General features: G+C 37.1%; 1 protein-coding gene across 4 annotated transcripts in view; it reads right to left on the reverse strand.

The window, feature by feature from the left end:
* Positions 1 to 14077, reverse strand: part of rnf24 (ring finger protein 24) — a 66060-nt gene that overhangs the window by 18476 nt on the left and 33507 nt on the right. For 3 of the 4 annotated variants that reach the window (XM_041982276.1, XM_041982275.1, XM_041982277.1), the window contains exon 1: positions 12893 to 13358. The exons of the other annotated variant lie outside the window; for it this stretch is intronic. The gene's annotated coding sequence lies outside the window, so the exon portion shown is untranslated. Of the gene's footprint in view, positions 1 to 12892; positions 13359 to 14077 lie in introns of those variants that run through there. 4 annotated transcript variants of the gene reach the window in all.

Consider the following 14077-nt stretch of genomic DNA (forward strand, 5'->3'; position numbering starts at 1 on the left):
TTGAGGAGATAAAGGGGGAATGTTTTCTGGATTGCAGGAGAAGAGCGCACAAGAGGAAGTAAGTTGGCATCATGAAAACCACTTCAGAGTTCTCATAAGCATCACAACTATAACACAACTCATCATTTTATTTTACTCCTCTACTTGACTCTCCTGCTTCCTCTACCTCACCTGTGTCAAACTGTTTTGCACTTCACCCTTGGGCTACTTCTGTTTGTCAAACATTCAGTCCAGATTTGAAGATATAGTTCTTTGTAAACAGTAGCTGGTATAATGTGCTCTAGGTTCCCAAGAATTCAGTGTAATCGCCCTTGACAAATATGGCAAATCGCAGCTTTATTTACATATGTTGACAACACTTTAGAGAGCTGACATTAGCTCTGTTGTCAGCCAGAAACAGACCAATCAGAGGATAAAACACGTCAGTCTCTGCCTCCACAGTCTCAAGCCTCCAGCAGCTGAGCGAGCGACTGCCGAGCGTGCAGTGACAGAATTGCATACGCTCTCTGCTTGCAAATACTGTGTTATTCCCTCGTTGTGCAGAAATGCCTCCTTGCAATGTATGTTTTCACTCGCTGGTACTAATTTACTTTTAAACACGTGTTGTTCACAATGTGTTTAATCGGAAAAATTTGGTGCGCCCCCCCAGGACACGTCGATAGTGAGTTTACTGCATTTTTTCAAACTTGCAGAGGTGTCGAGCTCCAGTCCTCAATGGCCACTATTCTGCAGGTTTTCCACGCTTTCGTGTCACAATACACCTGACTAAAATTAATGAGTCATTGTGCAGAACTTCATAGGCTTTTGGATCCATTTAGTTCAACTCAGGTGTGTTGGAGCTGGGACACATTGAAAACCTGCAGGCCTGAGGTCCTCGAGGACCAACTTTGGATACCCCTGCTTTAATGCGTCAGGGATGCAGGACGCGTACCTAGCAACATCACTATACAAGGACAAAGTAGAAATCTGTTCTAGAGAAAACTTAGGTGGCCACAGGTTGCATCATGAAGCTCATTCATATTTTGATGCCCTGTGATAATCCTCCATTTCATATACAAAATATGTTTTTGCATGAGCAATGAATAGAAGCTGGAATTTAAAGATTAAATCGCAAATCACATTCGCAACATTGTTCAGAAAAATCACAATTAGATTTTTTCCTTATATTATACAGGCCTGGTGTCTAACTGCAGGTCTGTTGGTCATTGCTAATGCAAGATAAACTGAATGGCAGATTTTAAAATTCTGCTCTGTGGCACATGGCTGTGTCTGTCACTCTGCAACAGCCCTTTAGTATCAAGATTCGCTGACCAAGAGGGTGTTACAGACATCAAGTAATCTAGAATAGAACCTGCTTGCAGTCAACAACTCGCATACATCAAGAAGCGTTTTGGAGTGACACAATATTAAACTGAGCAGTTAACAACCAAGAGAGAGAGAAAAAAGAAAAATCGATAAGCAAATGGTTTCTAGCAGGCCATAAGTGAATACTCAATAGTTTCATGAGAATTAAGATAATGTGAATGAGAATTGTTGATAATTACTACTATAATCAAAACAACAACCTAGGGATTACTTCTTGTAAGAGTGCTATTAGTGCTGCAAGCAGAGGTCAACATACTTGTGGATTCCCTAAGGAAGCCCTATGACGGGTCCTCTGTCAGCCAGCATTTTGACATTTGATGCAGAATTGTGCTTTGTTTCATAACCACACATTGCTTTCTATAAATAAACCCAACTTTACAGCTGGAAAAATAAATAAATAAAAACAGCTGACTATTGCATATTAAAAACTAACCAGATTTTCTGCTCAGCACTTGCCAAATTTTTTCACGGTTGCTGCAGCTAAATTGCTACTAGAAACCGAGGAGGATATTCGTTACAAAATCCAAACTTAGCATCTGCTGTGCAAATACTGAATTTACAGTGAGACAGTATAACACTACATATATGCTTATCCTAACAATGAAGGTAAATCTGCACTAGATTTAAATGTGATATCCTTAACACAACTGAGTATATGCATAATCCTGTGAAGGCATGCAGTCAGACGTGACATGGTATGTAATAGTGTCTTGTGGTTGGTAAGTGCAAATGAGATTTGCATCTGCTCCTCACTTTCAACTCGTTCTATCATCACAGCATTTCTCACATGGCTTCACCCTGTTACATAATCAGCAACAAGTCTGTGTTCAGCACAATATATTTATAAGAAATGAGTAGGGGGGGCCTCATCACTCGTTCTGCACTTCCTGAGATGCAATGGAGCAAGGAAAAAAAAAAATAGAAAACTATCAACTATCCAAACTTTAACCATCAAGTTAGTATTTTTTTAGTAGAAACTTGCACAGTAAAGTTTAAAAAATTATTCTTTCCTTTAAATTCACCCACATATATAACCATGTAACTTAATATAAAAATTAAATGTAACTTCACAGTTTTTCCTACATCCCAAGCAAAGATCATAAAACACAAACAAGAATCAATAGCATGACGAAAAACCCTTTTAGTGGATAATGGCACATTACACGCAATTTGTATTTACACAAGTCTTTAAATGGTGGGTTGAGAATGTGAGCATGTTGACGAAACTGAAATAATAAAAATCTAAAAATTGCTTTAGTCTGGAATAACTTCAGATCTTTTTATATATAAATAAACTTCCACAGATGAAACCACACCAGGGTCTGTTATGACCTGTGTAGGAATGCCGCTTCAAAATAACATCACTTCCTCACTCACCGGGGTAGAGTGTATTGCTCTATAATAAACTTTTCCAAATGCTGCCTAGAAAAATAGTTTCATTACTTCAATGATGTTACAGAATAACATCCGCTCCATGCACACAGAAAACTCTGGACAATCAATAGTTCATAGTAGATAATAAAGTTCGAACAGAGGTCAGCACCTCTTGAAAGTTGTCTTCCAGTTATCAGATGAGTCATGACTTATTCGTGCAACAAAATTGTTTCATTTTGACCAACGTAAAAAAAAAAAAAAATGCAGTAGTTATAAATCCTAAAACAACCTGAACAGTTTACCTCAATAAAACATCAATTTAAATAAAATCCTTACAAAGCACAAACAAATGTGTCTTTTAAACCTACTATGCAATCACAAAATCAAATTTTGTTTTTACACATTGATGATTTTTCACAATCTGATTAAAAATAAATAAATGATTTCCTCCCAGCTTACTTAAGTTATTGCATAACTTATTCATTACACAGTTTGCTGAATGCAAATCAATTCCAATGAACCTGAAACGGTCCTCATCATCCTACCCAGAACACACACTCAGTGTTTGAACCATTTGTAAACACATAACATAAGCAAACAATGGCCTCTGAGGGCATCACATTTCATGTTTTTAAGTCAGCCACTTACTTTCAGCAAGGGAGAAGTTGAAAAATGCCTCAACATTCTTTACAGAAGTAGCTCTAAATGACTTGTGTATTTAATATTTTTCATTTTCTGTGTTTATTGCATTAAATACCAAATACTCTTTATTAATCAACCGTTAAAATTCCGTTTTGTATGGCAGAGTTTTTGTTAGCAGCCAAAACAACTAATTCAAAAGATGCTGTTTGAATGAGGAGTGGAAATTTCCACCAGCTGCCGTGGTCAGCCAAGATGTGCTCATCTGAAACTTTATATGCTAAAGGGCAGCAACAAACACCAGGGCTTCAGAGGCAGAGCAAGGGGCTCTTCAAAATGTGCTGGCTGTACTGGACATAACGCCCAGATTCACATGATACTTAACTTCTTAAAAAGGCACATGAGTATCTGTCATAATTGTGTTTATGATAGATATGATGATACATCACACTTTTTGGACAGTGTAGTGTAGGCAGATCATTCCCAGTGCACTTAATACAGACCTGGACCTCCAAGTGAGGTGTGTATGAAGCTTTGTATACATAGTCAATGATTTAAACAGAAAGATGGCGCAGAGGTAGATTATGTGCTTTCCTGAACAGAATCAAGTAATTCTAATCATGAAAAAAGCTTTTTTTTTGTAAAGTTGACAAGGTTCTACAATAAGCAGTGATAGAAGTAACGACATTAAAATAAACAGCATTAAAGGCAGTACTTTTTTCATTAACAGGTAATCTAACTAGTTGCTCTTTCCATTAGTATAATGCTGTTACCGTTGCTGAGGATAAAACGTTACTGACAGCATGTTACTATTGTTTTGGGTGAATATAAGTTTCACCTTCGTTCGGACTATATTTTTGTACTGCTACAGTGGCGAGGAGGCGGAGTGATACGGTTGAAACTTGAGAACACAGTCAATGTTTGAGTAGAAGAGTTGCCGTGTTGTGTTGTGACCGGGTGCAAGCTAAGAATAGAGCAGCGTCATGTGTTTGAGGCCAAAGTTGTCCCCGAATTATTTTTACAACTCAAATTCAATTAATAGTCAATGTTGAAGAAGCATATAGCGTTGCACTATAATCCTGCAGACTGCTGCTGTCTTCAACTGACTGGGGGCTAATTATAACAACATCATAGCTCAACTGATGATGATTGAGTGATGAAGAGTAAACCGTCATGGTATACTTTGGTAAGTCAGTGTGCACGCAGCCACACGGACATGCACACAGCCACACACACACACAACCAGGAGAAGGCGAATCCAGAGTTATGTTGCTAACAAACAGACAGACAGAGAGACTAACACTGACATAAACATATAAAAAAAAAAAAAGATCTGCCGGTGATCTGGTTAACCCCCCAAATTTAGTCAGTTGTTATTCCATTTTGGAGATTTCCATAAAATTTCACTAAAATCCGTCCATTATTTATTGAGTTATGACAGACAGACAAAGGTACGCCACTGAAAACATAACCTCCGCCTTGGCGGAGAATAGTTTTTCACACGTCTAAACAGTGCTAGGCAACAAACAGGTGACCATTGAATACACAGAACCCTATAAAAGAGCGAGATTATTGAGATAGAAAGACTAAAACCACACTTAGAAAACACACTCATGTTAGTCTGACTGAAACTGAACAAAATGTAAAATCTGATTAAATCAAGTTTTATTTGTATAGCCCTTTACAATAACCAAAAGCTACTCAAAGTGCTTCACAACAGTCATAAAAAGTATGTAAAAATAATACATAAAAACATAAAATAATTAAAAAAAACACATAGAAACAATTGGAAAGTGCTACAGTGCTGCAGGGTATTAAGAGCCTTCTAGAAGTGCATAAAATGTACCAAATAACACCAAAATTACAAAAAAAATTACACCTAAAAACAAGACTGCCCTAGTGGAGTTAAAAAAAAATCTAAAAAAGTGTTTTTACACACTTTTTCTTTTTTGATTCTTTTTTGGGGGGTCAAATAACCCCTGCATTTATATGCTCAGATAGACTCAAATAAGCCTAGATGCTCTGTACAGACTCTAAAGATTTATGCATTTTTACTCAAAAGCAGTAATGTTTAAAGGGATATTAGCCCAGTCAAATTCTTTATAAAGCTGCTCTCATTCATGTATTAGTCTGTTTCTTTTGCAAGACATCCAAAAGTGTCATAAATTCTGACTTTAAAGCAGCTTGTTCCAGAAAACTGTCTGAGAAAAATGGCAATCGTTTAAAAAGTTTGTAAAGCTTATGAACGTTCTGTTTGAACAAAAGACAAAAAAACAACAACAAAAAAAACAGGAAAACAAAGCCAAAGGAATATACAAAAGAAAGGAAAAGTAATGAAAAAAAAAAGTCTTTGTCTAAAGGAAGTGGGAAGAGGCGCTTATTCAATCCTATCCTCTTAGCACCACACCATTAACTGCCTCATCGGTATTTCATAATATACTTATATAATATCAAAATATTAACCAACCCATCGTAATAAGGTTGATTGTCTCACAGGAAAACCAAACCAAAGCAAATAACAATTCAAGTTAAAACAGTTATTGGAGGGTATCCAGCTTTGCTAAATTGTTTTTGGATTTCTTATGAAAGTGAACTCCATTAATATGAAAGCTATAAAAAAAAAAAAGTTGCAACCTGCCAGGACAAACACAGATAAGTCTTTTTCTCCAATGAACAATTTGCAAGAAGTTTTAAATTTTTTAAAACTAATGTAATTCTAAAAATCCACTAAAGAAACTGTATCATACAATAATGTCTCTTTGGCAAATAAATTAGAATAACAAAGACGAGATTCAAAGTCTAACATGAATCAGCTTTTTATTCAGATATCAAAATGATGCAATATGTGACTATGACAAACAGTGGCATATGAAATTAAGTATAAAAGAAAAACTGACCTTTAAAAACTTAGAAGACAAGAAATTGATCGAACTAAACTTACAATAATAATAAAAAAAAAAAAAAAAAACTATAAAGTTTTCTATATTTACTTGTTTGCTCACTTTTCCCCTCAGTCCCCTCATTTCTTAGCAAAGTGATAGTAACAAGCTGACACAAACATTAGAACTGACACGCACAGCTGTCTCATAGCACTCCGGTCTCACTGAATCTACCACTCAACCCTCTCAGTGCTACTTGCCATTTGACAGTTTTTACTTTCATTTCTGCTTCTTTTCAGTTTGTTTTATGGCTTCTATTTTAATTTTGCAGCCATAAAAACAGCCCTTTAAATAAAACATAAACTTGTGTTCTAAACAATGAGTGAATAAAATGATCTTCAAACTGTAACACACCTCATTATGTGTGATGTATATTAATAGCTAAGTCAATAAGAAATTATTCAATCACAATGAATTGGGGTTGTGTAATTTTGCTGGTGACTGTTGTCAATAAAAATAAAAAGCTGTATTTATGTCAAAGTGAGAAGGACAACCAGTAGCATGAAAGCTACTTGAATCAAGCAAAAGTCAGATCACTATTAGGGTTATTTGATCTACAAAAAAAATAAATAAATAAGATCAAATTGCCTAATGTGGTCACAATAAAAGTGTCAAGTTCACAATCTCATAACAAAAGCCTTTTATAGGTAAGTCTCATAAACAGCCTCATCACTGTTAAAATGCCAATCTACTTATCAAGCAAGGAAACATGTGCATTAAGGTTACTAACTGGAAGTTTAATTTAATTAAACCTGTGGGAGTAATGGAGAGCTGTGGGGAAAAAGAAAAAAAACAATATCTAATATTTTGGGGATCTCAAAAGATCATGTCTGTAATGTATTTAATTCATATATACTTCACTGATACCAGGGTTATTATTTATATTAGTCTTATTATAGCTGTGGCATGAGTGACAAGCTCAAAACAAATGTCCCATCTGTGGACAATAAAGTTTTTAATCAGTCTATACATTGCAAGCCAGTACTGTCAATTTAATATTGAAAAATGACATTGCATATTGCAGATTTTTCAAACATTGTGCAGCCATACCATACATGATAAGACTGCTGTAGATCCAGCATTTGGCTTCTTCAGCTACAATAATACACCAACAAACATTAACAAAGTAAAATAATGTTTAGTCTTAATTTCTTCTCCTGACATCGAGCCATGTTAATTTATATATAAACACAGCAGAAACAAATATTTAACTTCATCATAGCCGTTTTTACGCATGTATATAGAAAATGTCCATAATAGCAAAACTTCTCTAGAGTATTAATTTTCTAAAACACGTGAAAATGTACTGCCTTAGCTTACTTGATGGACATCCCTGTTCCTTGCAGCAGTGAAATTCCAGCTTCAGTTCACCTTAAGCCTCGTACACACAAAGATTATCAGGCTGTTTTTCTCCCGATTTTGTCTCTTCCCGACAAATGACGGCAAATGCCTGATTATCGTGAGTCTTATAAGATTTTTCTGTACAATTATCATTTGGTCTGAGGTGTGTTACAAGCAGATTTGTCCCAATAATTGGCTCCGAAACCAGTGGTAGACAAGAAACAGAAATATTAAACATGTTCAATATTTACAACCTGATATTTTTATGTGTGAGGAAAGCCGACGACTCATGAATTTTGACTGTGTGGATATTGACGTAGGCCAGAATGTAGCCAATCAGAGAGCGACCTGGTTGGGGAACAAGGAAGTAACAATAGTTAACAATAGTTCCAAGACCACCATCATTCCCTCGTCCTATATATCCTCTTCCATGCTGGGTGTTGTGTTTTCCGGTTGCTACTGTATTTTTTCTTCTTCGTATTTTGACTGTTGTTGCTATGGTTCTTCTACGTTTTTGTTAAATGACGTTTGGTCACGTGAGATATCCGTTTCGGAGGACTAGATTGTACATCAGTTGTGGGACAGCACAGTTACATGTGTGTTCTTCTGCGATTAGATTATCGGAGCACACCACACACAGTATGATCGAAACTGTTAAATGCCTGATATTTTATCTTCATGTGTTAAGTCTTGAACCGATAAAAAAAAATCTCATAAGATTAAAAAAATCCTTACATGTGTACCAGGCTTTAGTTCTTGATTCTGTTAAGGTTAAACCGACTTCAAACACCTTTATCAGCTTTTTCTATGAGACAATAATGCAACAACAAAATAAGTGGCAGACACATTCAGCCTTATTGAGTCTTAAGGACTGCAGACGTGTGATAGAAAAAAGTAGAAATGCATTACAACTTTCTGTAAGGAATCATTCACCAAGGACAAATTCTCACAAATGGAAAACACTCCAGAGGGACACCTGCTCAGGAGGCGAGGCAATGAAAAAAAATTTTGCAGTAAAAATCTAAGATTTTTTTTTTTTTTTTTTTTGGGCATCACTTGGCAAATGGAAACTTCCTACCCATTCGTAATGACTGTGGCTGTGATATCAATAACTTTGTGCTTATGTGAATACATTATGTATTTGAATATTTAGAATATTTTCAAGCAAGTGAAAGGCAACATACAGGTCAGCAAACAAAGAGTATGAAGAAGCACGTCTTTTTAGCTGCACACTTGCTCCCCGTAAATGCTCTGGAAGATAACCTGCTGCATTCATACATGGTGTCATTGTGTTTTCAGAAGATGCTGGCTGGGTAGACTGCGAAAAAATCTGGGGCAAATGTTGCATACCTTTGTGTTGACACATGCAGCCCCTTCAAAAAACATATTCAATAAATCTTTTTGCTGCAATGCATGTATGAAAACACCTGTAAAGAACTGAAGGTACTGCTGGCTCACCCACATCTGAAGTGTGACAGCCACCAAGACTGTAAATCCAGACTGGAAAAAGCATAGGTGGAAAGTGCTAAACCGCCTCTGCTTGTTTAAGAAAACACATAATAATCTGTTATGTAATTTCTCTACGCAACATTTTTCCTCAAGGAACTTTCCTACACTTCAAGTACTAATGCTCATTTCCTCTTTAACTGGACAATTGCACAACTGGTGTTAACATACAGGCAGCAATAAATTACTATCCCTATACAACCATTGACTAGCAGGCATTGTAAAAAGACTTTTACAAGCTGTTCCCCAATGAATAATTAAAACTATGTCTTTATGATAGGTAATACTAACATCTACAGACATTGTAAAAAGCAAAAAACACATTAAAAATGCAATTTAGAATAATAATGAAGAAAGAAGATGTAAACATTGCACCTTAATGAGACCCAGTATTGTATTAACACAACCCCATAGGTAGAAAAAATTAACACTTCTGTCATACAAGTGAATGAATAAAAAGTGTCACTTCCACTCATCTCTTAAAAGGTTGGGTAGGAGATCCTGGAAAAACAAGCTACATTTTAAAAATACACAAATTCAAAAGTCCAAACCCCTTTCTTCAGACTTCCCGCAAAGCCACACCTCCAAAGCACAGAAACGCACAATGCTTGTTCCCAAGGGTTCACAAGCGCTCGGCAGCATCGATTCGCTAACCTTGGCCAACATTTTCTTCATGGTGATGTGTGTATTATAGCTGAGTTGGTAAACCACACACACTACCAGATTCACCTTGACTGCAGTTGGGCATGGTCTGTTCACCTCACACATTTGCCTGTTTGAGTCTGAACCCCATCACACGCTAACAGATTTCAGCGCCAACTTGTCATGCCAACAGCCCGCAACTAGTGCCGAATACATACAACTGGACATCGAAGGAAAAATCTAGCAGAAAGTCATGTAGTGTGTCCCCAGTCTTTTTTACTTAGTGAACCTAACCCAGTAAAAACAAACGCTACAGTATTACCAACATTGCAGTCGTCCAATTCCTTTTATCGTTTAACTGGCTGGATACTTGTTAAAATGACAACATAATGCCGAAAACCAATTAATATTCTCCAAAAGTAAATAATGTAATGGTATCTTACCTATTAAGTAGTAGAGCTCTTCTCGGCTCTCCCTCAGTATTTATTTTTTTTTTTCTTTTGGAAGTAGCTAAACAATTTTTCTTTTCTGACTCGATATAGGCACCTTTTCTGCCATAATGTCCCTTACGTTAACGTTTGTACCATAATTTGATGTAGAGGCGGTCGTAGCTCAGGAGGAAGAGCAGTCATCTTCCAACTTGAAGGTCAGTAGATTGATTCCAGGTTTTCCCTGACTACATGTAGAAGTGTCTTTGGGCAAGACACTTAACCCCACTTGCCTCCCAATGTACCTATTGTGTGTGAATGGGTGAATGTGATATGTAGTGTAAAGCACTTTGAGTGGTCAAGATTACTGGAAAAGTGCTATACAAGTCCATTTACCATTTAGTAAGCTAGCCAAGCTCTGACTCTTGCTTTGTTGCCTCTACAAGTGCTCCAAGGCTCTGAGAGCGTGTGATTTGAGCATGAAAAGGGGAACACGCAGAGGGGTTGAGGGACAAATGGCAGTTAAGTTTGACAGACCAACCAATCTTTTAGAGCGGGTCGGTTAAAATGATCGGATGCCATTTTTTTCAGTCCTGTCCATTCCACAGGTGAGGGTTTTTTTTTTTTTGTGTGTGTGTGTGTGTGTGTGTGTGTGTGTGTGTGTGTGTGTGTGTGTGTGTGTGTGTGTGTACTAGAGCATTTAATTAATTGGCTGCAATCAAGGTGTGAAGGGGATTTTAAGCAATATAGTAAAACAAATGCTCCCAGAAAACATCTCCTACTGCACCTTTAATAGAAAATGCCTTACTTATAGACAGCTGTTGTATTGCGTTACCTACTTATAAGTTGGTTCTAGCTCAGATTTAGGCGAGTGCAGCTGCTTTGTGCTCCACAGTGAATCGCAATCCTGCAATCTGGGCCAACTCTTTTGCAATTCATGCCTACAGATTTGCAAACTAATTCTTTTTACAAGGAAAAAGGCATGGTGCTACTGTATACAGGAATCCAGCATTGTTTCAGACACCACTGGTGTGCTTACACATTAATACCCTCTCTAACCATGTTTGTATGGGAAATCTTGGAGTTGGTTCAACTTCTTAAAAAAAAAAAAAAATCACACCTCTAACTAGAACTTAAAGGGCATACATGATATCAGGTATGCCAAAAAGATGACGAAATAAATAAAATAAAAACAGAAAATTAAAAACACTACTAATTGCTTTCTCTCCCCACACTGGACATGTGGTCATGGTCATGTGCATAGAGCCTGGCATCTCAAAGGTCAGCATTCAGAGGTTCAACTCATATGAATGCATCTATGATTTGCTTGATTTGTTAGCTACGCAGTGGTAAGTTTTAATGATGTTTTATCTTTTATAAAGCACCTACCCGATGGTTGTTGGAAAAGGCTATACAAATAAAGAAATGATAATAACATCAACTTAATCTACTGCCCCGTTTTCAGAGGGGATAAATCTAACATAAATGGCTAACACAAACTATGCCGGGGATGGCATTCAAGCATTTATCACATTTACATTCCTCAAAGCTTCATTCAGATATAAAAACAGTGATGGATGGAATGATAGCTACAAGTTGATGGGGATTAAATTATTTGTCTTTTAATTGTCACTTCTTAAAACACTACCAATAACTTTCTCCTTATTCTTCTTAAGAGTTCAGTGAACAAAAAGTGAAAGATAACAAATCTGAGCTTTTGACAACTCTATCATACGACACTGGCTTCAGTGAAATGAGTCTGGCACATTTCCTCAGAGGGCTTTACCAAATGACAGAAAACACAAGAGTACTGAAAACAATAGTGTTTACTCTTAAATGGTGTGTTGTAATATATTCTGTTTTGTCTTCTACTAATTAGGCGACAGCTACTTAGTGAGTTGTATTTCCTCCTCTAGCATCACGGCTGCACTTGTGGTTCACACTTCTTGATTCCCATGATGACTCCATTCATGTTCTCCACCTCACAGTAATCAGTGTTTTCAAAAGGGTCCTGTATAGACAATTAGTGACACAAATTCACATAGTCGGTGTTTCCGTTAACACGTACTAATAGTTTCACCGTGTACTGCCTGACTGAAGCTGGATGTTCTTTCTGGGTACATGACTTCAATGAGAAAACAAATTCCTGGCACTACCATAGGACATCATTAAGCCCACTGACTTTTAACCAACCATTGAGCTCAAGGGGATTAGGTAACTTTTGTGCTTAACGCCGTTCACATCAAACGGACATCTTTGTGCAGTATCTATCTACGCCTTTCTTAGACTTTTTTATTATTTATTACAGGACAGGAGAAAATGGGCGTAGCCTCGCTAGCTAGCTGCGCTAACCTTAGCTACGTTTGGCACAGCGTAACTTAACCTGAGCCGTCCGCTATCCGGACTAACTGATGTAAAATGCCATTTTAAAAAGCTTTCCGAACCAATAAAGAAACATACCCATATTCATTTGCGTGGAATTTGTGATCAGAAATAATGACCAAAAAAACTAAAGTAGAGATTTGACCAGATTGATTAATTATGAACTCGACAGCGTCAATGCTTTTTGCCAAGTTCGGAATGTTGACGTTCACTTGTGTTCACAGCAAGTGAGCTAGCAGCTAATGATATAAGGGTGGAAAAAAACCATTGACTTACCAGCGATTCCCCCAGCCCCTGTAGTAGCTTTTATTCTTCTGCGGTGTGTGTCTTCACACAACCTGGGCGTTAAAAAGGCAAAACGTGGACCCAAACTGAAAGCTGTCCCGAAGAAAAAAAACACACTATATCAACGTTATGCAAACCCCAGCTGCAGGGCGAGCTCCTCATCACACAGTCCCGTCTCCGCTCCGCCTGAGTGCGATGTGGATGGTGATAGACGGGAAACTAGCTGGATCTCAGTGGCAAACGCACCCAAAATGACGATACAAAATAAGATAAATAACACGTAGTGGGTAAACTGTGTTGAAGAAAGAGTTTGTGGTTTCAGGAGAAATCACGTCACTGGCAATCGCAGTCGCCGTTGGTAGTCTGCACGATTCGCACGTACACGCTTTACTCGCCCACTACCACCAGTAGCTAGATCCCACCTTCTCCCAGTCAGCTCAGCATACACAGACCGACGAGGGGAGTGGCACTGTGGGTTTTGAGGACAGCGTGTACGATGGGAGTGATGCTTGAGCGAGTGGGAGGGAGGGGATGCTGCACATGGTCACGTAGCTGACGCCAAGTGATCCTTAAAAATAATTATTTAAATTAGGATGAATTCTGATTCAGTGAAAGTGATTATACAGCACCAGTTAGCAATTTCAGAGACAGCAGTGTCTTGAATTTATGTGCAGCTACTGAATGTCTCTGCGGTCATAATTTCTCATTTAAAGAAAAGAAAAGAAAAAAAGATAATGAGTTGTCATTACATAGGTGTCAGGGAGTGAAAGAGAGAAATAATTTAACTTGGTTTGAATAAAAAATTATTTTTTTTTTGTATAAAGATTGTAAGTATTTCAAAGATTTTCTTAGATCTTTTAGTTAAATAATAATAGTGTACATGTATATAATAGTATGTGTAACCTGTGCATGGAATTTACAACAGTATGGTAAGTCAAATTTATTTAATGTATTGAAAGTGTTTATGATGATTAATCATGCACAATTTCACTGTTTGGTGTTAAGGATGACCTTCAACACATCTTGTTTTACATACTGGGTACACTTTTAATGTAAATCTACAAAGTAATTGTAGTTTTCAGATAAATAAAAGGTTAAAATGAAACTTCAGATTCCTTCTGAAGGTCTGACAATATACTGACATCTAGAGGAACAAATAGCAAATTGCAACCAACC

This window comes from Melanotaenia boesemani, chromosome 4 (assembly GCF_017639745.1).
Source record: "Melanotaenia boesemani isolate fMelBoe1 chromosome 4, fMelBoe1.pri, whole genome shotgun sequence".
Lineage (NCBI taxonomy): Eukaryota > Metazoa > Chordata > Actinopteri > Atheriniformes > Melanotaeniidae > Melanotaenia > Melanotaenia boesemani.